The sequence below is a fragment of the Diceros bicornis genome, chromosome 27 (assembly GCF_020826845.1).
Source record: "Diceros bicornis minor isolate mBicDic1 chromosome 27, mDicBic1.mat.cur, whole genome shotgun sequence".
Lineage (NCBI taxonomy): Eukaryota > Metazoa > Chordata > Mammalia > Perissodactyla > Rhinocerotidae > Diceros > Diceros bicornis.
In genome coordinates this window covers 33,794,479-33,821,572 of record NC_080766.1, presented here as the reverse complement: position 1 = coordinate 33,821,572, position 27,094 = coordinate 33,794,479, and positions in this window count along the sequence as shown.

Genomic DNA, 27,094 nt, shown 5'->3' with positions numbered 1-27,094 from the left:
CTGACCCACGTCTTCTCTCCTCCTCTGACCAAAAGCCAGTGCCAGGCTCTGGATCCTCTCATGGCTCTCTGGTCTTTTCCAAGGGCTTCAGTCCGTCTCCCATGGGTTTTGTCAATGTTTGTGTCAGGGCTCAGCTGAGCTGGAGAGAGAGCGCTGAGCTGCCTGTCAGGTGTCAGAGTAGCTGATCAAAGCCCCAAGCCCCAAATGAGGGTAATAGTGAAGACTTCACTCGCTCCCTGTGATGGACCATCACAGCAAGAGGACGCCCCTGTCCCATTTCCTCCACGGAAGGTGAGCTGGTGGAGGGTCAGGTGAATCAGCGGGGGTGGTCTCACTGTTGAGTCGACCCTGAACAGAAGGCTTCTGCCAGTTTATGAATCCGGGCCCAAGGAGAGGGAGTGAGGGGAGGGCGAGGAGGGGAAAAGGACTGAGTGCAAGTCACTGGATAATACTGTCTTCAAGGATTTCCCCTCCCCCCCTCACGAGCAGGACTTGGCAGAGGCATCTGAAGAAAACCTCAGATAAAGATGTTACCGAACCAAGTGGGCGCGCCACCTGGTGAGTTAAGTAAGACTCTACACCAGTGGAAGTTGTCTCACAAAGTAAAGTGTATTTGCAGCTAATAGAGGCCATGAGGACTCATTTCCAAAGTCATGGTGTCCCTGAACAAAGGGAAGCAGGAACTTTTATTTGGTTGGGGAATGAATATTCAAAAGGGAGAGGCGGGTATTGGCTTGCACAGGCTCAGTTGGAGAACATGCTTCCACATAAAGAGGCCTAAGCTCCTCCTGGAGAGATCTTTGCATTAAAAATAAGGCAAAGGTCATGGGCGTAGCTCTTGTGGTGAGGCTTGGTCAGTTTCAGGATGGCTGGTGGTTCCATCTCCTTAGCATACAAAAGGAAAAGAAACTGAAGGAAGTAAATTATATTAAAAATTTAAAAGTTAATACCTTAGAGACAGGCACCTCCACACCCTAAGGATTCCTGGTATAAGGGGGAACGTTTATCGATCCTGACTGACTCTATTCATAGAAGACTCGCCCTAAACTGTTCGGGGAAAATTGAGAACAAGAGAGTGCTCCAGAGGGATAAGTTTGGGAGGGTCGGGGTGGAGGGGGTCCAGATGGGGACGCGTGTGTGTAACCTGATAATTGCTTCGCGCCATAGCAATTCGCGCCATAAAATGTAACTGTTTAAATGTTTTAAATTAGCCAATCATGTAAGACCGCGCCAACCTTTTCCCGCTTTATGCTTCCGAATCCCAAAAAAGAGCTTGCCCCTTAAGGTTCGGGGTCGACCCCTCTGTCTCCTGCGAGAGATACGTGTCGACCCGGAGCTCCGCTTAATAAAACCTCGTGCATTTGCATCAAGCTCGGTCTCCTGTGTCTGTGGGTCCGCGCCTTCCCGAGACTGGAGTTGGATTTCCTTTTTGGAATCCTACAAAACAACTTGGAAAAACAGTTAATTGCTTCCAAACCCAACTATGAGTTTCTCGAGGCACCTAGTCCGTGACAAAGAGGCACCTAGTCGGTGACAAAGAGAGCCAGGAATGAAGGCGCAGGGCTGGGAATGCAGACATGTGTAAGAGCGTGACCAACCAGGGGCCTGAGTCCTGACTGCAGTTCCCATCAGAGACGCAGGGCCCTGGCCGCCACCGCGTCTGATGTGGGGAGGGCGGCTTCCCCCATGGGGCCTGCCGGGACAAGCTTTGTGATTGCCTGTGGCTGGGCCTGAAAAATCACACAGAAGGTTTTTGGCCAGGAGCTAGACCCCAGTTTCCTGTCTACTGAGGCCACCACATAGAATACAATCACGATGTAATGCCCCTCCCTTGAAATCCCCCACCATTGACTTTCTTATTTTCTTCCACTCACTGTCGCATTTCTCTGAGCCCCAAAGTCGTACTTCTCAAAGGAGTTGGCTACCGTGGTCTCAACTTCCCCACACCCTCCCCTTCACTCCTCCACTCCCTAAAATCTAGATTTATTCTCATCACTCCACCAAAACAGGTCTTGCTAAGTCTCTGTGTCAGGCTGGATTCCCTGGAAACAGACTCAGAAATGAAGTTGCACAGGCAGGAAATTTATTTGTGAATGCTCTTGGGACAGTGCTCGTAAGGAGTGAGGAAGGTAGGACCAGGCAGAGGGAGAAGTTGAATCCTGAGGCGGCCACAACAGAGATCTCAGCCAAACCCACAGAAAGCTCTGGAAGAGGGGTGATGCTGTTACCACACCAGGTCCGTTTTTGCCCGCCGCCCAGAAAGCCAATCACCGAGACGACGAGATTGCAGAGAGAGAGAGTTTAATCACAAAACAGCCAAGTGAGGAAAACGGGAGAACAAGTCTCAAATCCGCCTCTCAGAAAATAGGGACTCAGGGTTATTTATGGGGTAGGGGGCAAGGTGGTCTGAAATGATTGGAGGTGAGGAGAGATGAGGTAATTGATGATCTGCGCAAGCAAGCGTAGTCAGGCTTCCTGTTTCTTCCTAGGACACATCTTCACAGAATGCCAGCATTAGCATGCCGTGAGGGTGGAGTTCCAACTTCTTGCTGTCAAAAGGGCCCAGTTGATGGGTTGGTGGTCTCAGTCCAGCCTGAAGTGGACAGGGGATGAAGTTCCTGAAAAAAACAGCTCAAACACCCATCACCACGGTAACCCAGGCTCCAGGGAGATGTCATCTATAGGAACCTAGTGGGAGTCAGATGGCATATTGCCCAAACAGCGCAGTTAACACTGAGTAAGTGTATCATCCAGATTTAAGTCCTTGCCTTCCATTCTGATAAGTTTTTAGGTAAGGCCATCCCCTCTTCTGCCTGGTAGAGGGAAGAAGATACCTTTACAAATGGAGATTTTCTTTACAAATGTAAATGTCTCTCATAGAGGGTAACTAGAACTAAGGATGGGTTTAGCACGACCCACCCCGGTACCTGGAGATATCTATAGTAATGGCCTTTTCTGGGGGCAGGCCTCCCTTCCCAAACTCCTTTGGTCAGTTAGTGGGGGTGAGGGTCAAAATGTCATTCAGACAGAGACATATTTTGAGTTCGCAAATTCCGATCCCCCATAGTTACTAGCTGTTTGATCATCAATGGCTGTTTGCTGGTTTCAGTGCTTCAGTGTTGTCTGGAGTTTAGGCAAGGGGCTGGCTTTTGTACTCCTGCGTGGAGCAGGCGCTGGATGTGGGCTGCTCCTAGGTGTGTGCGCATGTGTGTGTAACCTTGCACCATGCCGCTCCCTTGGCTGAGGTCCATCTCTGGCTGGAGGCTCAGCCGTGAGCCGTCAGCAGCCACCGCTCCCGGCAGCTGGGGGAATGAGCACCTCTGACCTGAAGGAAGACCTGGGCAGCACACCACAGTGTCCACTACAGTCACCCATGGCCTCTGTGCCACTATATCTATTGCAACATTTCCTGTCCTCTTCTTACCTAACTGCTCATCGGCTTCAGCACGGTTGACCACTCCTTCCTAGAAGAGTTCTCTTTCCTCTGTTCCCAGGAGACCACACCCCTGTTTTTTTCTCCTACCTGTCTGGCTATTTTTCCCCAGGTCCTTTCAGAGGCTCCCCTTCCTCCTCCTGGGCACTCCATTCTCCTGGTTCTTCTCTCCCAGTGATCTGACACCGTCTCACCAACTTAAAAAACGATGCCCTTGGATGCCAATGTTTATGGCTTTAGCCCAAAAGTTTTTCTGAGCTTCTAGCTAATACATCCAGCTACCAACCCATGGATATCTCAGGGGCATCTTCTACTCAGCATGGCCATAATGGACACCTTGGTTTCTCTGCTCACCTGTAACAGTTCTCTCCCTGCCTGCTCTTTTCTATTTCAGAAAGGGGCACCACCTTCTATCCAGCTGTTCAAAGCCAGAAGCCAAGGCTGTGTCCTAGATTTCTCCCTTTCAGTCTATTGTTTCTACCTCCTCCAATCCCTCCACTTCTCTCTTGCCTCCACCTCTCCCACAACCCACCAAGGAGAGCCTCCTGCTGCCTTCCCATTCCACTCGCATTCCATTCCCACACCCCCCTCCATATGGCAGCCAGATGTGGACTCGCCACGACTCAGATAGAATCCAAGCTCCTCCACGCTGGGCACAGGCGTCTTCTCTGGATTCCATCTCCATTCTGCCCACCTCCCCAACCTCAGCTCCCGCGGCTCTCTGCAGTGCCCTCGTCGTATTTAAGGCTGTGGAGTCATGGAAGAGACCTCAGTGAGGTGTGTGCTGTCACCTCTTCTTGATGTAAGAATGAGGTCAATTAATTTCAAGAACGTGTTCCAGTGGGAGTCACCTGCTTTTTCCAAAGGGAATTTGACTTTCACGGCTCAGTAACCCAAGGTGGGTCTGGGGCGCTCTCGGCAGGAAGGCGCCAGAGGATGGTGGCCCTGGGCTGGTCACTGGGCTGGACCGCAGGAGACAGTCTGACTGCCGTCACCCACAGGACCATGAGAGCCCACAGGAGCCTCCCTCCTGGGCTTTTTCTTTCTGTCCAGGAAATTCTTGTGGTCAGCTTTTCCTTTTTGTTTTTTATTGTTGTGGCTCTTGGTTAGGTGATTCATCACAGAGCAGCAAGTGGACATAAGTGTTTTTGCCTGTACATGTAGACACGATCAGCGAGTTTAATGCTGTGGAGAACATTGCTCATTTGCCACAACTTATGTTTTTTAGAGAGAAACACCCTGAGATCGTTGCCAGTTATAAGGGTTAACTGGTTAGAGGTCAGAGGTTCATCTTTCGAAGTTTTCCAAGAAAACTCAGGTCTGCTGGAGGAGTCGCTGTCCACAAATGCTTACCTGCCATCCTCCAGATACAAAAGCCCTGAAAACCGAAAGTACTTTTTTCCTCCTTCCTTTGGGGGCAAAACCACTGAATTCATTTGGTCTCAAACCCTTACCTACCCTGAATGTATTTGCTGCAAAATGTGACGCAAACTGATGTGAATCCATTTACAGTTTGAATTTTTCCTTTCAGTGTGACTGTTCAAAACTTCTACTCCATAAAATTAATGTGTTTGATTTTACTGCCTCTGAAATCTTTTTCATTTTAAGAGCTCGTTCTTAGTCTCTGATTTTACTGCACTCTTTTCTGTGTTATATACTGAAAGACATTTGTTATAGGAATCGTGTCATGCGATTATGGAGGCCGAGAAGTCCCGTGACCTGCCGTCTGCAAGCTGGAGACCCCAAAGAAGCTGTGGTGTAGTTCCGGTTTGAGTCTGAAGACCCAAGAACCAGGAAAGCCCATGGTGTAAATTCCAGCCTGCGTCTGAAGGCCTGGGAATCAGGAGAGCTGATGGTATAAATTCTACTCCAAGTGCAGGAGGAAGACCCATGTCCTGGCTTGAAACAGGCAGAGAGAATGAATTCTCTTTTAGTGAATTCTCTCCTTTGTTCTATTCGGGCCTCCGATGGGTTAGAGGAGGCCCTCCCTCAGGGGGGCGTGTGATCTGCTTTACTCAGTGTGCTGAATCAAATGTTAACCTCGTCCAGAAACGTCCTCACAGACACACCCGGAATAATGTTGAGCAGAGCACCTGGGCACACCCTGTCCCAGTCAAGTTGACACATAAAATTTACCATCACATCCATCTCCCTCCACTAAAACATAAGCCCCACGAGGGCAGGGCCTCTGTCAGTTTCATTCTCTGTTGTGTCCCCAAGCACCTAGAACTGCACCTGGCACCAAGTCGTTGCTTAGGAACTAGTTTTTAAGTGAATGAATGAAACTAACCCATCTCTCACTGAATTGATGTGGAACTTGAGGCCCGGGATGGTACATGGTCAGTGGGTTTGTGGCTAACCTGGGACTCACCTCAGGGGCTGTTATCTATTGTTGCATAACAAATAACCCCGAATTTACCAGCTTCAAACAACATTTATTATCTCATAGTTTCTGTGGTCAGGAATCCAGGCACAGCTTAGCTGGCTCTTGCTCCTCTGTTCAAGGTCTCTCGAGGTGTCAGCCAGGGCTAGGGTCCACTGCGGAAGCCTCTAATTTTAAGTTCACATGGCTGTTGGCAGAATTCACTTCCTTTAGGATTGTTAGATTGAGGACCGCAGTTCCTTGCTGGCTGTTGGCTGGAGGCACTCTGAGGGCCTTGCCACGTGGGCCTTTCCACCACGGCAGCTTGCTTCCTCCAAGTGCCAAAGCTGAGAAGGCAGTAGGGAGACACCTGCTAGCAAGATGGACTGATAATCCCCTGTAACCTAAATACGGAAGCAGCATCCATCACTTTTCTTACATTCTGTTGAGTCATAGGTCCCGTCCACACTCAGGAGGATGGCATTACTCAAAGGTGTGAAGACCAGGAGACGGGGAGCATGGTGACCATCTCAGAGTCTGCCTGTCACTGGTGAGTAAGAGCACAGCCTCTGGAGCCAGAGTAGCTCAGTTCAAATCCCTGCTCTGTCACTTCTTTCCTGTGTGATCTTAGGTACATGACTTAACCTCTCTGTGCCTTAGTTTCAACCTTTGAAAAATGAGGCAAATAATAATATCTGCTTCATAGGGTTGTGGGAATTAAATAAAAATGCAAAATGCTTAGAACAGGGCCTGCACACAGAGAATGCTAACTAAGGGTTGGCTGTCACTCCAGCCCCGTGGGGCAGGTATGCAGTGTAACCCTCAAAGAAAGCGGAGTGGAAACTGCCCTGTGTTTCCTGTTTTTGAGGAATTGTTCAATCCAATCTAGAGTCTATTCTTGCCACAATTTCTCCTGCTCAGAGACTTTACCCCCATAGGTTGAACTTTCTGGGCATTTTTTAGTCATAAACCAAGGGCAATAAACCTGGGCTCATAAAATGCCAGCTCATCAGTTAGTGGCGGTTTAATGAAAGTTCTGATGGGCGTGGAAACAAAGGCATTATTTTGTGCCTGCTTGGTCCAGATAGGAGCAGTGAGGCAGCCAGGAGACAGAATGTGACCTTGACTCAGGAAGAAAATCACATTAAGTTTCTGGAGCATGAGACAGACTTGCTTTTGTTTTGTTTTTCAGGGAAGTGAATTGGCTTGAGCCTTGTCTGAACTAGGGAGTTCAGGATACAAGACAGCTCGCCGTCAGTCCTTCAGGTAAGTCCCTTGCTGAGGTGAGAGTGGTCTCAGGTTCCCACAAAAGAACTAGGACCACCTCCTGCTCTCCCTCCTTCCCATTTTAAGCACTAACAAGAGGTTATAAGTAGTCAGGAGAAAACAATGAAGCCTGTCACTGCTGTGTTAGTTTCCTGTGGTGGCCTTAAAAAATTACCACAAGCTGAGTGGTTTGAAACAACAGAAATGTATTCCCTCACAGTTCTGGAGACTGGAAGTCCGAAACCAAGGTGTGGTGGGGCCATGTTCCTTCCAAAGGTTCTGGGCAGGATTCTTCCTTGCCTCTCCCTGGTTTCTTTTGTGTGTGTGTGTGTGAGGAGGACCAGCCCTGAGCTAACATCCAATGCCAATCCTCCTCTTTTTTTTTTGCTGAGGAAGACTGGCCCTGGACTGACATCCGTGCCCATCTTCCTCTACTTTATATGGGACGCCGCCACAGCATGGCTTGACAAGTGGTGCGTTGGTGTGTGCCCAGGATCCGAACCGGTGAACCCCGGGCTGCCACAGTGGAGTGCGTGCACTTAACCGCTTGCGCCACCGGGCCGGCCCCTCTCCCTGGTTTCTCTTTTTTTTTTTTTTTGTGAGGAAGATCAGCCCTGAGCTAACATCCATGCTAATCCTCCTCTTTTTGCTGAGGAAGACTGGCTCTGAGCTAACATCTATTGCCAATTCTCCTCCGTTTTTTTTTCCCCCAAAGTCCCAGTAGACAGTTGTATGTCATAGCTGCACATCCTTCTAGTTGCTGTATGTGGGATGCGGCCTCAGCATGGCCGGAGAAGCAGTGCGTCGGTGCATGCCCAGGATCCGAACCCGGGCCGCCAGTAGCGGAGTTCACGCACTTAACCACTAAGCCACGGGGCCGGCCCCTCTCCCTGGTTTCTGATGGTGGCCCACAATCCTTGGCGTTTCTTGGCTTGTAGACACATCACTCCAATCTCTGCTTCCATCTTCACGTGGCCTGCTCCCTGTGTGTGTCTATGTGTCTCTGCTTCTTCTTCTTTTTTTTTTTTTGGTGAGGAAGATTAGCCCTGAACTAACATCTGTTGCCAGTCACCTCTTTTTGCTGAGGAAGATTGGCCCTGGGCTAACATCTGTGCCCATCTTCCTCTACTTGATATGTGGGACGCCTGCTACAGCATGGCTTGATAAGTGGTGCATAGGTCTGCACGCGGGATCCAAGCTTGCGAACCCTGGGCTGCTGAAGCAGAGTGCACAAACTTAACCACTACACCACCAGGCTGCGGGCCCCATGTGTGTGTCTCTTCTTATAAGGATATCTATTGGTCAACATATTAGAGTCCACCTTAATCTAGTATGACCTCATCTTAAATTAACTAGTACAAGACACTAGTTTCAAATAAGACCACATTCTGAAGTTTGGGGTGGACATGAATTTTGGGGGGATGCTATTCAGCCCAGTACAGCTACTAAACATTTTCACATATTCCTCTTCACTAGTTTCAAGGTACTTGTCGTTATAGCACTGAGGTCCTCAGAAATCTGAAGCCGTGGACAACTGATTGTGTTCCAGTTCTAGGATTTATTCCTGCTTAGGACAAAATCATGGAATGGAGTGAGCCTGTCTGTGAGCAAACATCCAACGATGGCGAGTCTTGAGATGCACAGCCTGTGATTCTGTCTCCTTTGAGCATTTTACATAGCTTTATAGACTCCTAACGGGTGTTAGGATGGGAAGGCTCCTTAGACATTCACATCCAGCTCAAACTCCAACCTGGTTCAGCCCTGACTGATTAACTTCATGCCGGGAAGGAGACCACCACCTTCTGAGGCAGCTCGTTCGCTCTTAGACCAAAGGGATTGATGGACACAGCTTCTGTCCGGGGAGCTGAAGTCTGCCTCCGGGTGCCCACCTCTGCTGTTCTGCCTTCTCATCAGTCTTCCGCAAGACAGCCCTGGAAAGCTTCAGTCCCACTCTATCATATCTCCAGTTCCTTTAAAAAAATCCCTGTCCTGTCACCCTATTCACAATGTGGGGCAGGTTTTCACGGTGGTAACAGACCTAATTATAATTTTCCATATATGTTCTGACACAGGCCCTAGACACTTAGTGATTCTCTTCCTTTTTGTTTCAAACTTTTTAAATTTTATTTATTTATTTATTTTGCTGAGGAAGATTACCCCTGAGCTAACGTCTGTTGCCAGTCTTCCTTTTTTTTTTTTTTTAATTTTTTTCCCCCAAAGCCCCAGTAGATAGTTGTATGTCATAGCTGCACATCCTTCTAGTTGCTGTATGTGGGACGCAGCCTCAGCATGGTCGGAGAAGCGGTGCGTTGGTGGGCACCTGGGATCCGAACCCAGGCCGCCAGCAGCGGAGTGCCCGCACTTAACCGATAAGCCACGGAGTGGCCCAGTCTTCCTCGTTTTTTGCTTGAGGAAGATTAGCCCTGAGCTAACGTCTGCGCTACTCTTCCTCTACTTTATATGTGCGTGCCACCACAGCATGGCTGACAAGTGGTGTAGGTCTGCGCTGGGTCAAAACCCACAAACCCGGGCCCATCGAAGCGGAATGTGCTGAACTTAACCACTACGCCATGGGGCTGCCCCTCAAACTTTTTATTCTGAAATAATTTAAAACTGATAAAGAAGTTGTAGGAATCATGCAAAGAACTCCTTTATGTCCTTAACCCATGTGCACTGATTGGTACTTGGTGTTTTTGGAAAACAGAGTGGGCCAATGACAAGGCCACAGGGGGTTTCAGCAGATCATCCTCATGGCCTGCACACTGGGATTCTGAGAATGCAGACTCAGGTTACATAACTTTCTAGGAGACACGTCACACACAGTTACCATGGGCTGCGTTTGACGTCAAATACATTCTCCGGCTCCTTTTCAATTCTTACCTTCTTCCTTCTGGCGCTCACCCATGAGAAACCTCAATTCCCATGAGAAACCTCTGGTAAGAGTATCTTGTTAGTTTTAGTCCATCATTGCAGCTTCTCAAAGTCTTGTTGAAAGTTTCATTTAGGGGCTGGCCCCATAGGTAGTGGTTGAGTTCTGTGCACTCCGCTTCGGCAGCCCAGATTCTCGGGTTCAGATCCCGGGCATGGACCAGCACCACTCGTCAAACCATGCTGTGGCAGCGACCCATGTACAAACTAGAGGAAGATTGGCACAGATGTTAGTCAGAGCTAATCTTCCTCACGAAAACAAAAAAAAAAAGTCTCATTTAACATGTTCATTACTCATCTTAGCTTTTTTTTAATCTGCAGATTTGAAAGGAGTGGCTTCCAGACCTTTATTTAGTTTGCTGATTGACTAAAAGTGCTCCTGGTGCACAGCCCTTAGGCTGTGTGAAGTGGCTTCTTTGACCGCAAATCCTTCTAACTATATTATTATTGTCTAGTCTCTATTTCCTCTTATTTTCCACGTGATTATCATGAAGATGTTGTTACACGACCTGCTGAAATCTAGATACTCAATGTTAATCATAGCAGTTTCCAAATTATGTTCCTTGACTAGTATTGTGAGTATTTATGGATGTTCTTCCAAAGAAGGGTCTTCTCATCAAATGTTTAAAAATGATATGCACTACATTCCCCCTTTGGGAAAATTCACTACATGTGTTAGCATATGGTACGCTCTGAAAGTCCTATAATAATATGTTTTCAAACTAATTTTTTTTAACCAAGTGCTTCACAATTCCTCCGTCAATCAATTTCCCTTTTTATGGGGGCCATTTTAAGGAACTCTAGTATTATGAGAAACACCGTGAAGGAAGAGCTGGTCTATAACATTTCACTAATTCCCTGTATGAGTTACCCCATCTGTAGAAACAAATGAGGTTACTTTGACAGTGTTCAAAACCATCCATTCAAGAATCAGTCCTAGATACTCATTTTTTTTCTGGTAAATCAGAATTAATCTTAATGGTGTATAGTTTCCTGAATCTTGCTTTTTTTCCTTTTTCTGAAAATGTAGTATTCTTTGTCTATGTCTAGTGTGTTGTCATCGTCTTAATCACCATGACTTCTCCAATCTCACTCACTGGGTTCTGCAGTCACCGTTGTAAGTTCTGTGAGGCCCATGAGACAATGCACAAGCTGAGTGGCTTTGTCTTTGCTCGGGAGGGGTCTCTGGGTAACTCTTCTTGGTATTTCACAGTTCTTGGCTCAGTGCTGTGTATACGGTAGGCTCTTAATGACCTTCCTTCCGGGCCTGTGCAAGACCTTTGGAAATCTGGGCTTGCTGAGCATTCTCAACATCATCTTTAGATAATAATAAGATGTGTGGATACATCTCGGCCGCCAGTTATTTTTACCTACCCTGTCTGTGTTGGTTCACTAGGGCTGCCATAACAAAGTCCCACAGACTGGGTGGCTCCAACAACATATATTTATCGTCTCACACTTCTGGGGGTTGGAAGTCTGAGATAAGGTGTCCGCAGGGTTGGTGCCTCCTGAGGCCTCTCTCCTGGGCTAGCAGGTGACCATCTTCTCACTGTGTCCTGACATGGCCTTTTCTTTGTATGTGTGCATCCCAGGTGTCTCTCTGTGTGTCCTAATCTCCCTTCTTATAAGGACAGCAGTCATATCAGATTGGGCCCCCGCCAATTGCCTCATTTTAACCTAATCACCTCTTTACAGGCCCCATCTCCAAATACAGTCACGTTCTGAGGTACTGGAGGTTAGGGCTTCGACATGTGGTTTTTGGGGGACATAATCCAGCCCATAACACACTCTATGTTTTTTCTCATTTTATTCCTCTCTTGAATCATTTGTACTTGAATCAGAATTCTGTACCGTGGGAGCCCCCATCCTGCTTGAATCGCTAGAGTTCCTGACCTTGGAGTCATCCTTCTTTCCTCTAAACACCTGCCGTCTGCTTTCCCAAGGCCTGAGTACATGCCTGGATCATGCAGTGTCCCGTCCTTCCCTGCTGTGAACTCCAACGTAACGTGTGATGTGGGGCACATCCTGAACTGCCCTGTGCCTCAGCTGCCTTGTCTGCAAAATGAGGGGAATAAAATGGTGCCACCGCAACGGAGGTTGGGAGGACTCAGGACAGTGCCCGACAGAGCGAGCCCTCAATACATGGCAGATATTACTATTATTATTATGATTATTATTAAGATGCATTGCATCGTCCTGTTCTACTAAAAGTTCAGGCCATGGAACATAGTATGAGACATAAAATCTGACCAAAAAGAATGCATTTCCATTATTTTGTGAATATAAATTGTCACCATTTAATTGATAAAATCAAAGTTGTTAGTTTTTATTTCAATAAGAAAACATGTTAAAAGAATCGTCTATATCTGGTGTTATTTTATGCACATCTCACATTTAATCCTTAATTGTCTTCAAGATGGGCATCCTTTTCATCACCTTCCACGTTACAGATTAGAAAACTCGGCGGATAGATGTTAAGTATTTTGCCAAGGTCACTCAGCTAGTCATGACAGAGCCAGAATTGGAACACAGGCCAGGCTGCCTCTAGAGCACAACGTAACTTCCCCATCTGTATGAGATTCCCAAGGCTGCTGTAACAAAGTACCACAAACTGTGTGGCTTAAAACAATAGAAAGATATTCTCTCACAGTCCTTGAGGCTAAAAGTCCAAAATCAGTACCACTAAGCCAAAATCAAGGTGTCGGCAGGGCCACGCTCCCTCCAGAGGCTCTAGAAGAGAGTCTGTTCCTTCCAGCTCCTGGTGGTTCCAGACATTCCTTAACTTGTGGCCACATTGCCTCCTCTTCTGTCCACATAATCTCCCTCTGCCTCTCTTTTAAGGGCACTTATAAGAAAGGCATTTAGGGCCCACCTGATAATCTAGTCTTTAGCTCAAGATCTTGAACTTAATCTGATCTGCAAAGACCGTTTTTCCAAAGAAGGTCATGTACATGGGTTCCAGGGATTAGAACCCGGATATCTTTCAAGGGGGCATTTTTCAGCCTACCACACCATCCCATCCTACTGGCTGATTAATTCCATGATTTGATGAATGCGTGATGCCATGGTGGACAAAGTGGAGAACCGTAGCCTCCATGATGGCCCCATCGCGGAAAAGCTGAGAGGTGCTGACATCATAGACTGTAGGAAAGTCATTTCCAAATATTTTAGAATAAAGTAAGGTTGCCACCAAGGCACAGTAGAGAGAAAGAAGCCCTAAGAATTGAAATTACAGCTATACAGTAACACATGAAGATGAAAGAGGAGTGCAAGTCAAGTAATTACCCATGAATGCTTTTTGAGCCCAGACTCAAAGAGAATCTATTCTAAAGATTCAAAGTGGCACACAGCCAAAGGCAATTGTTTCAGAGCAGCTAGAACTTCCTAACAGGTGTGCCAGCAAGACTGTAGCATCAGAATGAGCCAAGAATCTTCTAGAGGGGAGCTTTTGAGAAGCCACATTTGCAGCAGGAAGAACAAAGAGGGGCAGCCCTTTGCACTGAGTAGAAGGTGTTTTGTAAATGGGGAGCCGAGAGGAAGCAAGACTATTCACCTGCTGTTTTTGTTCTGGCTTCGCCATCAAAGAGACGAGCCAGATGGGAAAGAACAGATGGGATGAACGTGCTGCCGGGCATGTCGACTGTAGTAAAGGGGCCATTGGAATGAGCCCTTGACCCCAAGCCTAGAAGACTGCCGACTTGACTCTGGAGTCAGCCCCTGTAATGTCTGAGAAATACGGGGGATGGGTGTGCTGGAGAAGGAGTCCAGAGGAGTGAGGAGGAAGGAAGTGCCAGGGACCTATGCAGATCAGGGTCCTCACATCATGAAATTCCCTGCTTTGATGCATAATATAGAGAACCCGTTAACTATGGCCCAGAGAATAATTTTGAGTTTAGGGAGATTTGCTGGGGAATGGAGACTTTTAGTTGAAAAAGCAGTAGGGAGATTTATCCAATACTCTTGTATTGAGCCAGGAGAATCAATACAACTTTTCGAGGAGAATCAAGAGTGTATATCTCTTGGGAGCTCCCTCTCCCTTCCCCCCTCCCTTATTCCCTAAGCCAACCTGGACACAGATCCTCTTGCTTATACTCCCCACCCTAATCACTTCCCCCTTGGATGAAAATGAGGCAAATGAAGACGTTGAGCCCATGAAGGGAGACCCTGACAGCTCTGGACCAGCCAAAGGGCTGGCAGCAGAAATTATAAGAGGGAAGAGACTATCTAAGGAAGTGGTAACAAGGAGTTAGCTGGGGAGGGGATAGTAAATCCATGTAAAGCTTTACCAAGAAATGTTTCTCCATCTCACAGTGAATGTCAAGGTCCTTTAGTGGACTGAAGAAGTTGGGCTGCGAAGGCTAGAGAACTTTAAATTGGCAGAAATCTCAGCAAACATCTATTTGTTGTTTCAAGTGCTGGGGAGACTAGGTTGGGACTAGAATGTGGTCCTGCTGCTCTAATAACTAACAGTGGGGACAGACCCTGTGAAAAGATTGTTAAAAAGTGCAGAACTGCTTTGGAAAAGAGTCTGGCAGTTCATTAAACAGTTAAACATAAAATTACATGACCCAGCCATTCTACTCCTAGGTGTATACCCAAGAGAATTGAAAACATACATCCACACAAAAACCTGTATACAGATGTTCATAGCAGCATTATTCATAGTAGTCAAAACATGGAAACAGCCTAAATGTTCATCAACTGATGAACGGATAAACAAAATGTGGTCTATCCATACTATGGAGTAGTACACAGCAATAAAAAACAAATGAAGTATCGATACATGCTACAGCATGGATGAACCTTGAAAATGTTGTGCTAAGTGAAAGAAGCCAGTCACAAAGGATCACATACTGTATCATTTCACTTATATGAAATGTCCAGAATAAGGAAATTCATTGACACAGAAAGTAGATCAGTGGTTGCCTAGGGCTGGGAGAGGAATGGGAGTGACTAATGGGTCAGGAGGCCTCTTTTTGGGGTTGTGAAAATATTCTACAATGAGATAGTCATGATGGCTATGATACCAAACCTCTTAATCTCAAGGTCATGTGCCCAGTGCACAATAAGCCAATCACTGAGACATCAGGTGCTTGGAGATAGAGACAGGTTTATTTGAATTGGCCAAAATGAGAAGGCTGGAGGATAGGTTCTCCCAAATCCACCTGAACAAAAGAAAGCAGGGAGCTCTATAGAGCAAAGGGGCTTGGCAGGAGGAGTTTCAGAGAAACAAAGGGGAAATCTGTGTTTCTTTCACTCCAGATACGCCCTTGGGCAATCAGACTTCTGGGCGTCAAGGGCAGCTGGGGGCTGGTTATCTGGTGATCATAATTTCCTTAAAGGCATTCTTTTCTTCTGCAAAAGAAGCTCATAAATCCTTGTGACCCTTGAGTCACCCCTCAGGTTAAACAAGAAAACAGCAAATTAACAAGATTAACTTGTTTTCATCTGTGTCTGTGTTGGGAACAAGACGGAAGGGCGATTGTGTTCTTTTTTTTTTTTTTTTATAATTTTATTTATTTATTTTTCCCCCAAAGCCCCGGTAGATAGTTGTATGTCACAGTTGCACATCCTTCTACTTGCTGTATGTGGGACGCGGCCTCAGCATGGCCAGAGAAGCAGTGCGACGGTTCGCGCCCGGGATCCGAACCCGGGTCGCCAGCAGCGGAGCGCGTGCACTTAACCGCTAAGCCAATATTTACAGTAACCCTCAGGTACCCAGCTTCAGCTGCACAACTTTGTGAATATGTTACTGCACAAAACTGCGGTTCACTTGCCCAATGCACATAAACGGCCAATTAATTATGACATCAGCCTTTGGGAAAAGAGATCCGTTTTATTCTGCAAGATTGATCTGCAGAGAACAGGGGGCGTGTGCCCTCAGATCTGTCTCCCTGAATCAGGATTTGGGGCAAAATTGAAGAGGTTAGAGAGAACAGGCTGGCACATGGAAACCCTGGTGGGACAGGTTTCAATTGGTGGGCTTCAAGCATTTCTGGTAAGGTTTTAAACATTTATGACAGGGTTCTAAACATTTATGATGAGGTTCTAAACTTCTATAATAGAATTCTAAACATTTTTGATGAGGTGGGGAAGGAATTTTGAAACTGGATCTTCCTAAATGAGGGACCCCTTACTTCTGATAAGAGTCTGATTTTCAAGTTCTGGTCGTGTCCCGGTCCTTGGGTTCCATGGGAAGGAGGATCTTTGGTTCTGTGGTCATTTCAGGTCAAGATTTCTTCTTTTGCACATGCTCTGGCTACGTGACTTTGCAGATTTTCTGAAAGGCAATTCTTAATCACTCTGTTGATAAGAGATGCGGTCAGTTGAACTGGTCCTGGAGGGCCCAAGCTTACAAATATACTGAAAACTTCTGGATTGTACATGTTAAATGCATGAATTGCATGGTGTCTGAATTATATCTCAGTAAAGCTGTTATTGTTATTTTTTTAAATGCTGAAATTGCAGTACACACAGGATGCTGGGGCAGGACTGAGGAGGGCCACTCACTCAGCTTGAAGGTTCACCGTGAGCTTCCTGTGTTCTTTGAATCATCACTAGCATTGCTTCTCTATGCAGCTTCCTGGAGGCCCTCCAGCATTGTGATCAGCCACAAAAGCTACCTCCAGCGTAAAACAGAAACTGTGACAGTGTGTTTCCTTGTTTTATTTGGCAAATACAATCTGTTGCCATATTTTAAAACCATATTTTCTAGCCATGCATTCTACATAGAATTTCTAGAAGGCTAGAAAAAGAAAGGGCAAATACTGACTTTTTTTTTAACCTAAGCTTCTGCAGTATTTGGTTCACTCTCATCACAGCTCTCCATTTCTTTCTTCCTCACCTTTTGGTGAGAATGAAGTCATGATAAATTAAGTGGAATTTCTAATGACTCTGGCTATGTCTATACTCTCAGGACTCTGTCTTGGCAGGAATCCTTAGAGCCAATTTTTGAGGAAAAAACAAATTTGGGGGCACAGCAAATTAATTCTCATATCTGTCTCTAAGGATGATCAGAGCATCAAACGAGGACCGAGAACATTTGACCAAATACTGAATCTAGAACTCTCCAACACTGGGCTTATCTAAACAGCCAAAGAACTAAATTTTAAAAGCTCATTTGGGTGGCCGGCCCCGTGGCTTAGCGGTTGAGTGCACGCGCTCCGCTACTGGTGGCCCGGGTTCAGAATCCCTGGCGCGCACCGACGCACTGCTTGTTCGGCCATGCTGAGGCCACGTCCCACATACAGCAACTAGAAGGATGTGCAACTATGACATACAACTATCTACCGGGGCTTTGGGGAGAAAAAGGGAAAGAAAAAAAGGAGGAGGATTGGCAATAGATGTTAGCTCAGAGCCGTTCTTCCTCAGCAAAAAGAGGAGGATTGGCATGGATGTTAGCTCAAGGCTGATCTTCCTCACAAAAAAAAAAAAGCTCATTTGGTAAAAACACTGCATCATTGGTCCTTGTGCTCAAAGATGGCTTTTAACATTAAAACAAAATTTGCCATTGAGGGTGTAATTTCTAACTCGCTCTTCGGCTGCTAACTAAAATAAGGGCTACATTTTGGTGACAAGAAACAAAAATAGTAAAAATGGAGACTAGAGATGCTGTAAAATTTGGAATGACTTCTGATACACAGTTGCAGTTGAAAAACAACTTCAACTCAATTTACAAGTAGTCAGGATAATCTTACAGAATATAACCCTTTTCTTTTACCTGAAATATTTTCACTGGTCTCATTTTTCTCTTGCATATGTTTTATGATGTTTTGTTAACTTACATAGAATTATCTCTATTTGGGCCAGCCCCGTGGCTTAGTGGTTAAGTGCACATGCTCTGCTACTGGCGCCCAGGTTTGGATCCCAGCTGCGCACCAATGCACTGCTTGTCAGGCCATGCTGAGGCTGCGTCCCACATACAGCAGCTGGAAAGATGTGCAGCTATGACATACAACTCTCTACTGGGGCTTTGGGGAGAAAAAGGGAAAAAAAAGGAGGATTGGCAACAGATGTTAGCTCAGGGCTGGTCTTCCTCAGCAAAAAGAGGAGGATGGGCATGGATGTTAGCTCAAGGCTGGTCTTCCTCACAAAAAAAAAAAAAAAGAATTATCTCTATTTAATCTGCATGTGTTAATGACTATTTAATCTGCAGTGTAATCGTCACATATTCAAGAAGGCTTCAGTTTGCCTTTTTTTTTTTTTCTTTGGCAGGGAAGGATTCACCCTGACCTAACATCTGTTGCCAATCTTCCTCTTTTTTTTTTTTTTCTCCCCAAAGCCCCAGTGCATGGTTGTATATCCTAGTTGTAAGTCCTTCTAGTTTTTCTATGTGAGCCACCACCCCAGCAGGGCAACTGACATACGGGTGGTGTGGTTCTGCGACTGGGAAATGAACCCGGGTCACTGAAGCGGTGAGAGTGCCAACTTTAACCACTAGACCCTAAGGGCTGGCTCAGTTTACCATTTTTAATTATCCGTTAATTCAACAGATTTTTCTTAGTACTAGGCACTGTGTCAGGTGCTGGCCAGAGAAAGGGGTAGAAGCATGGAGAATTGTTTCTCAGATGACCAGTGGTGGGCAGCTCAGAAGCCAGGAGCTGTGCTGGAAGGGAAAGGTGTTGGCCATGAAAATATATCCCAGAGATGCTCACCACCTCGGATAACTTCTGACCTTCCTGCAAAAGCATGGGGTGATGGGTGGACCTCATTAGCTGGATATTAAAAACAAGAGTGACCCCTTTGAAGGCTAGAGACATATGGGAGTGCAGGTCAACAGGTACTCCCAACCTGTTGGTATGATAGATGGAGGAGCGGTTCTCCTTGGTTGCACACTGGAATAACCTGGGAGAGCTTTAGAAAATAGTGATGCCTGGGGGCCAGCCCCGTGGTTTAGCGGTTAAGTGTGCGAGCTCCGCTACTGGCGGCCTGGGGTTCGGATCCCGGGTGAGCACCTTCGTATCTTGGGCGCACACCGACGCACCGCTTCTCCGGCCATGCTGAGGCCGCATCCCACATACAGCAACTAGAAGGATGCGCAGCTATGACATACAGCTATCTACTGGGGCTTTGGGGGAAAAAAAAGGAGGAGGATTGGCAATAGATGTTAGCTCAGAGCTGTTCTTCCTCAGCAAAACGAGGAGGATTAGCACAGATTAGTCAGGGCTGATCTTCCTCACACACACACACACAAAATGAAAATAGTGATGCCTGAATCTCACCCCAGTGAGCCGGGATTAATTGGTCAGGGCGAGGCCTGGGGCTTAACGTTTCTAGAGCTCTCGGGGTAGCTACAGTGGGCAGCCATGGCTGAGAACCACAGCTGTGAGAGGAGGAACAGGATCCCTGGGAGGCTAATGGAGGGCGGGAGGAGAGCCCCAAGTGGAAATGAGGTCCTTTCCCACAAGGCTGGGCTGCTAGAAAGAGCCGGCAAGGGGAAGGATGGGGAGGAGAGGAAGTTGGCTCGGGCTGGCTTCTCTCTGGGCGGGTGCCTTTCAAACAAACAGAACACGTTTCTGTCACAATGTCTTAGTGGTGGCCCACAAGATCACCTGCTGGATCCCCTTCTGGTCTCAGAATTCTTGGACATTTTCTCACAGGTGGGGTTCTTCCTTCCTTCTTCACTTCCAGCTGCAAAGTTTGCAGCCTCAGCAGCTGGTCGCTCACATCTTCCTCAGTATAACCAGGCTCCAGAGACTCAGCAAGACTGCAAAATCCACCCTGGGCCCCAGTTGTGCACAGGCTACGGCCCTTGTCACGCATCCGGTGTGAATTCTTAATGTGGCTCTCGTGACTTGCCTTGGGCTTTTGTCGCAAGGTTTCAGAGTTTCCTGTGGAGGGTTCAACTACAGAGAAATAAATGAAATAATTAATGTAAAATATTTATCACAAAGCCTGGTGCACAGTGAGCATTTTATACACGACACCTTTGTCAATATTATTACTTATTTAAAAAGAAAAGATTTAAGTACATTTAAGAGGAAGACACCTGTTGTCTTAATTCCTCAGGCCTCAAATAGTTGTGTGCTCAGTATTTCTCTGCTTTTTGGGGGCCACCTCTCAGCACAGGCAGCAGCAGCCCCTCATGTGGGTGGCCCCCAACAACACCATCCCTGTCAAGCGGCAGTGGAAATGTTACCTACCAGACAGAAAGCCACTGGGACAAAACAATTTATAAGATAAAGCAGCAAAACAGATGTGATATGCCTGAACAGCTTTTTTTCTGAGACAAAGACCCGTTACCAGCCTGTTTTGAGAAAATACTGTATATTTGAATACAGGGATTGAATATATGTTGGAATGATGACTATTCATACTCATTTGTATACTCATTACAATTTTTCCAATTTTTTATTTTGAAAACTTTTAAACTTGTAAAAAACTTGAATGCCTAGATGCCCTTCATCTAGAATCACTATTAACTTTTCAACACATTTTCTTCCTTTCTCTCCACACACACACACACATACACAATACACACATTTTAACATCTCTGACATTTAGATGTGTTAACAATCCATAGTGAGGCACAGATCAAGTGACCACATTTCTTTCTGTTTGTTCCCAGTGGTTCAAATACTAATGGTGCATCTTACCGTTGATGACATGTTAGATTCAATAGACAACAGAATTGGTAATGTGCTCAGCAGTGTCTTGGCTCATTGTCAATGTTACACAAATGTTAGCTGTTATTACTATCTTAACATGATGCTGAATTTGCCTAGTTCTCCTTATGGCTCTGTCAGTTTTGAAGCTGTGTTGTTAAGTGTATATATGTTTAGAACTGTATTATCTTCCTGCTGAACTGAAACTTTTTGTGATTATACAGTGGTCCTCTTTAACTCTAGTAATGCTTTGTACCTTAGAGTATACTTCATATGATATTAATATCGTGAAGTCAACTTTCTTGGTTAGAATTTGGCTAGTCAGGGGCCGGCCCCGTGGCTTAGCGGTTAAGTGCTCGTGCTCCGCTACTGGCAGCCCAGGTTCGGATCCTGGGTGTGCACTGACGCACTGCTTCTCTCGCCATGCTAAGGCCGAGTCCCACATACAGCAACTAGAAGGATGTGCAACTATGACATACAACTATCTACTGGGGCTTTGGGGGGGAAAAAAGGAGGAGGATTGGCAATAGATGTTAGCTCAGAGCCGGTCTTCCTCAGCAAAAAGAGGAGGATTAGCATGGGTGTTAGCTCAGGGCTGATCTTCCTTACAAAAAAAAAAAAAAAGAATTTGGCTAGTTGGGGCTAGCCCGGTGGCGCAAGCGGTTAAGTGTTCGCACTCCGCTGCGGCGGCCCGGGGTTCGCCGGTTTGAATCCCGGGCGCCCACCCACACACAGCTTGTCAAGCCATGCTGTGGTGGAGTCCCATATAAAGTGGAGGAAGATGCGCATGGATGTTAGCCCAGGGCCAGTCTTCCTCAGCAAAAAGAGGAGGATTGGCAGATGTTAGCTCAGGGCTGATCTTCCCCACCAAAAAAAAAAAAAAAAAGAATTTGGCTAGTATATCCTCTGCCCGCTGTTTATTTCCATTTTTTTCTATATCCTTATTTTTTTGTTGGTCTTTTAAAAACAACTAAATCTTTACTATTATTTTTTGAAATAACAGTCTGACAATCTTGTCTTTCGCTGGATCATTTAGTCCACTTACTTTTGGATTTATTTCTATTATATTTATGTTTTCTATTTTTCTGCCTTTTAAAAAATTTTTTAGGTCTCTTCTCCTTTCTTGTCCGAGTAATCTCTTGACTGAGTGATTTTTCTTATTCCACTTTTTCTGTTAGTACAGAGTTTCTCAACTTCTACACTATTTTGGGCCAGATAATTCTTGGTTGTGTGTGGGCTGTCTCATGCATTTTTGGATGCTTTGCAGCATCCCTGGCTTCCACTCACTAGATGCCAGTAACACTCCTCCAGTTGGGACAATCAAAAATGTTTCCGGGGCCAGCCTGGTGGTGTAGTGGTTAAGTTCACTCGCTGCTTCGGTGGCCCAGGGTTTGCAGATTCGGATCCAGGCTGTGGACCTACACACCGCTTATCAAGCCATGCTGTGCCGGTGTCCCACATAAAGTAGAGGAAGATGGCATGGATGTTAGCCCAGGGCCATCTTCCTCAGCAAAAAGAGGAGGATTGGCAACAGATGTTAGCTCAGGGCTAATCTTCCTCACCAAACAAACAAACAAACAAACAACAGACCTTGCCCAAATGTCCCCTGGGAGACAAAAGTCCCCTAGCCCACATTGAGAACCAGTTCTCTAGTAATGAAGATTTTCTAGAAATTTTAACAAACTTACCCATATCTCAAATTAATCAGTGTCTTTATTCTTCACTGACACCAACAAGAATTTTGAAACACTATCTTCAATTGTTCCCCTTCCTGTGTTTTAGTTATTGGTTTTTAAACCCAGGATATATTATTATTGATTTATACTGTCAGTATTTGTTTAGATTTACTCCTATATTTACCAGTTTCTTTCTTATATTTCTTCTTTCATGTCATATGATTTCCTTCTGCCTGAAAAACATTCTTTAGATCTTTATCTCACAAAGGTCTTTTGATGTCAAAAGCTCTCATCTTTTGTTTGTCTGAGTCTTTATCTCTTTTCCTGAGAAATATTTTTTGTAGGATACACAATTCTAAATTGACAAAGATTTTTGATGCACTTGGAAGTATTCTATCACTTTTTGGCTTCTATTACTGCTGAGCAATCATCCATAAGTATAATTGTTCTTCCTTTGAAGGGAATATGCCTTCTCTGATTTTGCTGTCCTGCAGTTTTGTTACCAAGCAATGGGTTCGCTCCCCTCACGGCGATCTGAGCCAATCAATCACAACGAGTTAGGGATCAAGAAAGGAAGCTTTGGTTTGATTAGCTGGAATAATCAGGAAGAAGGCAGACTAATGTCTCAAAAAAACCATCTTCAAGAATTACAGAATCTTGAGGTAATTATATAGGGAAAGTGGGCAGTAAGGAGGGGTTTAGAAATGTTGGCCTTCAGGTGTGATGGACTCCAGGATCTTTCATTGTTCTTTTCTTCTGTCAGTGATGATGAATATCTTGTAGGTGTGTTTCCCACCTCTGGTCAGCCTGTTCTTGGAGAGAAACTCATAGAACAAAGTTTTAATTTATCAAGCTATAGGGGAGTACATACATAAACAGGGGCCATAAATCAGGAGAGCATGTGAATTTTTTTAAAGTACGTGCAGAGCAGCCAGTAGTCACACAGAGGAGGGGCTGGAGTCATTTAGCGTAACAAGATGGCCTCACTTATGTTCACTTACAGTTTCACTCTGATGTGATTTCTTCTTATTTGTCCGGTTTGGGATTTATTAGGATTCCTGAATTTGTAGACTGATGTCTTTTATCAGCCATTGTCTTTTCAAATATTCAAATATTGCTTTTGCCTCATCCTGTCTCATCTCTCCTTCTGAGACTGTGATTAGACATGTAACAGATCACCTCACTCTATCCTTCATATATCTTACATATTAACCTCTCATATTTTCCATCCTTATGTTTCTCTGTACTACACTCTTGATAATCGCTTCAGATCTACCCTCCCAGTGATGGTTAATTTTATGTGTCAACTTGGCTAGGCCATAGTACCCAGATATTTGATCAAACACCAGTGTGAATGTTGCTGTGAAGATATTTTTTAGATGAGATTAACAATTCAATCAGTAGACTTTGAGTAAAGCAGATTACCCTCCATAATGTGGGTGGGTCTCATCCGATCAGTTGAAGGCCTTAGGAGAAAAAAGACTGAAGTCCCTGATGGAAGAACTCATTCTGCCTTGAGACTGCCTTTGGACTCAACCGAAACATCAACTCCTCCCTGGGTCTCTGGCCTTTCCGTCTGCCCTACATATTTTGGACTTGCCAGCCTCCACAATTGCATGAGCCAATTCCTTAAAACAAATTTCTCTCCTATATATATACGTACATCCTGTTGGTTCTGTTTCTCTGAATGCTGACTTGTCTGCCCAGTTTACTTATTCTGTCTTCAGCTGTGTCTAAACTGCTGTTAAGCTCATCCTCTGACTTTTAAATTTCAATTATTATATTTTTCATTTCTAGGGGTCTATTTGCCACCCCCCTAAATCTGTTTGTTCACTTCTTAGTCTGTAGTAGATTGTAATTATTGCTGCCAATTATTTCCTCTCCCCTTGTAAGAGAATCACACATTCCCACCTGTTGCCATGTGACTTGCAGTTTCTCCTCGGGGAGCAGTACACTTTTCTGCTCTGTTGACACTGGACTTGGCCATGTCTTTGGCCAAAGCAGTGTGGACAGAAGTGACATGCTCCACGTCCAAGCAGAAGCTCTAAGAACTATGGTGGGAATTGGCATTTCTTTTCCCATTTGGCGTGGTCTTCACCCTAGATCCTAGAATGAAGTCACCGAGGTTACAGCAGACTCACAAGTCGTCTCCAGCCACACATACGATGAGTGAGAAGCAAGTCTTCGTTATTAAAAGCCACTGAGATTTGGGGGTCGTGAATTATTCAGCCTCCTGTGCTTTCCTGCCATTATCAATGCCTTCTTGCATCTATTTAACTATTCTGAGCATGCTGTATATTCTCTGGCTGTTTATGTCAGGATCTGAAGTCTCTGTGGGTCTGGCTTAGCTGTTGTTGTTTCTGCTGGCTCTTGCTTATGATGCTTTCCTTTGGGGTCTTGTGATTCCTAACAGATACCCCTGAATTTTATTTGACTACCCAGATAGTCTGATTTCGGGCTAAAACCAACTGTTTGAGATTATAACTTTGCAGGAAAGATATATTTTGCCCCTTCAATGAGAAGACAAAACCAAAACCAAAAAGGTTCCCTTGTAACCCCTGGTGGGAGTGTGTACTAGGCTGAATAACAATCCCCAAAGACACCAGGTTCTAATCTCTGGTACCTGTGAATGTGACCTTATTTGGAAAAAGGGTCTTTGCAGATGTGATTAAACTAAGGATCTTGAGAAGGGAAAATTATCTTGGATTATCTGGGTGGGCCTTAAATGCAAATACAAGTGTTCTTACGAGAGAGGCAGAGGGAGACACATACAGAAGAGGAGAAGGTGATGTGAATACGGAGGCAGAGATTGGAGTCATGCTGCCACGAGCCAAGGAATGCCGGCATTTGGAAGAGGGAAGGAACAGACTGTCCCCTAGAACCTCTGAAGACCTTTTCAACACCTTGACCTCAGCCTAGTGATACTGAGTTTGGACTTCTGGAGTCCAGAACTGTGAGAGGATAATTTTCTGTTTTTTTTTGTGTGTGTGTGAGGAAGATCAGCCCTCAGCTAACATCTGCCAATCCTCCTCTTTTTTTCCTGAGGAAGACTGGCTCTGGGCTAACATTCGTGCCCATCTTCCTCTACTTTATATGGGACACCGCCCCGCCACAGCATGGCTTGACAAGCGGTACGTCGGTGCGCGCCCGGGATCTGAACCCGGGCCGCCAGCAGCAGAGCGCCCGCGCTTAACCGCTATGCCACCGGGCCAGCCCCAGTTTCTGTTGTTTTAAGTTACCAAGTTTGTGGTACTTTATTATGGCAGCTAATATGGGAGTGGGATGGGATTCGTTTATTCCTAGTTCACCCTTATACAGAAGGGGTGGCTCTTTATGATTTCAGATTTATGCGGGAGATCTCCTTTAGACCCCACCTTGGGTGAGCCCTGAGCTTTGTCTTCTGTCCCCTGAGCCCTTGTGAGGGACTGAAATCCTCAGGGTTTTTTAAATGCCGTCAAGGTGAAAGGTGGCACTGGATCAGCTCCTCTAGGCCTCTTTGCTAGGAAACATTGTTTTTTAGACATGACATCCAGCATTTTAGTTGATTTCATCTGAAAGTCAAGGAGATTGTCTAATCAGCCATATTGCGAGAAATAGAATTCCTTATCGCTAAGATTGCTGATATCTTGCAGGCCAAATGGCCTCTTACTACTTATCACGCCAGAGACGTGAGTAGATTTCATCATTAAAGAGGCCGTCAAGAGCTAAACAGAGTTACTAGGAGGATGGTGAGTATGTGGGAGGCCTTGATTTCAGCACTAAGCAAATATCCATCAGTGTTGGGAGTCGGGCAAATAGTGCATTTCTCAGCAGTTAGAGTCCTTGGTCGATGAGATGCCTCTGGTTCCATCTGCACAACACAAAATCTGGGGGTTTTCCCCAGCAGGAGGCAGCAGCTCAGTGGTCAGCTCCTGGCCCAGGAGAGCCTGTGTGTTTCTCTCCCCTCGTCTTCTCCCCATTGCATCTCCCATTCTTGGTGGGAGGTTGTTAGCCTCTCAGACTCCAGCTAGCCAATCTCGGTCTTCAACTGTTCCCCCATCGAAGCCCTTCAGGACCCCCAACCTCTGGAGGGAAGGTGCTACTGTCAACTCCCTCTGCTAGGAACCGCCCCAGAGAGGTCACATTCCTCTTACTCCTGTGCCTGATCAGGTGGATTTTTAGGACTAGAAAATCCACATCCATTCCATTTTGCTCAGGGTTTTAGTGACAAACATTAGAAACTGACTCTGGCTGATATAAGCAGAAAAGGAATTTCTCAGTATGATGTTGGGGAGCTCACAGCATCTCTGGAAGGGTTGGAGGAACAGCCTCAGGGGGACACAGGCAGGAACAAGGTACAAATGAGACCCAGTCTGGGGGGGACATCACTGCTGCTGGTGCTGAGTCCCGCTGACCACCGGACGCTTCTACTAGAACCAGTGCCTCTACTGCTGTTGCCCTCTTCTAACTCGAAGCCGGGCTGTGGCCTGAGTTGTGTGCCTACAGCCCAGCAGCAAGGGGGCTGGGAAACGAGCATGTGGCATCGTGAGCCCCTAAAAAGGGAGAGGTGTTCACATTTGCAAGGTCGGCGATGCCTCAGACATATGAAGGGGATTCAGGCGCAAAGTAGGCAAAAGAATGCCAAGTGTCCAGAGCAGGGATTGGATGAAGAAAGGGATATCGCCTCTTCTCCCGAGCCAGATGCAACCACGGGGTGCAGAACCTGACAGCCGTCCTGTCACTCCACATTCAGGGAGGAAGAGCTCAACTGGGGAAGAGAATCGCTTTCTCCCTTGTCGTAAGACCAGCCCCAGACCAGAGTAAGATCTTTGGGGGCACTGAGAAC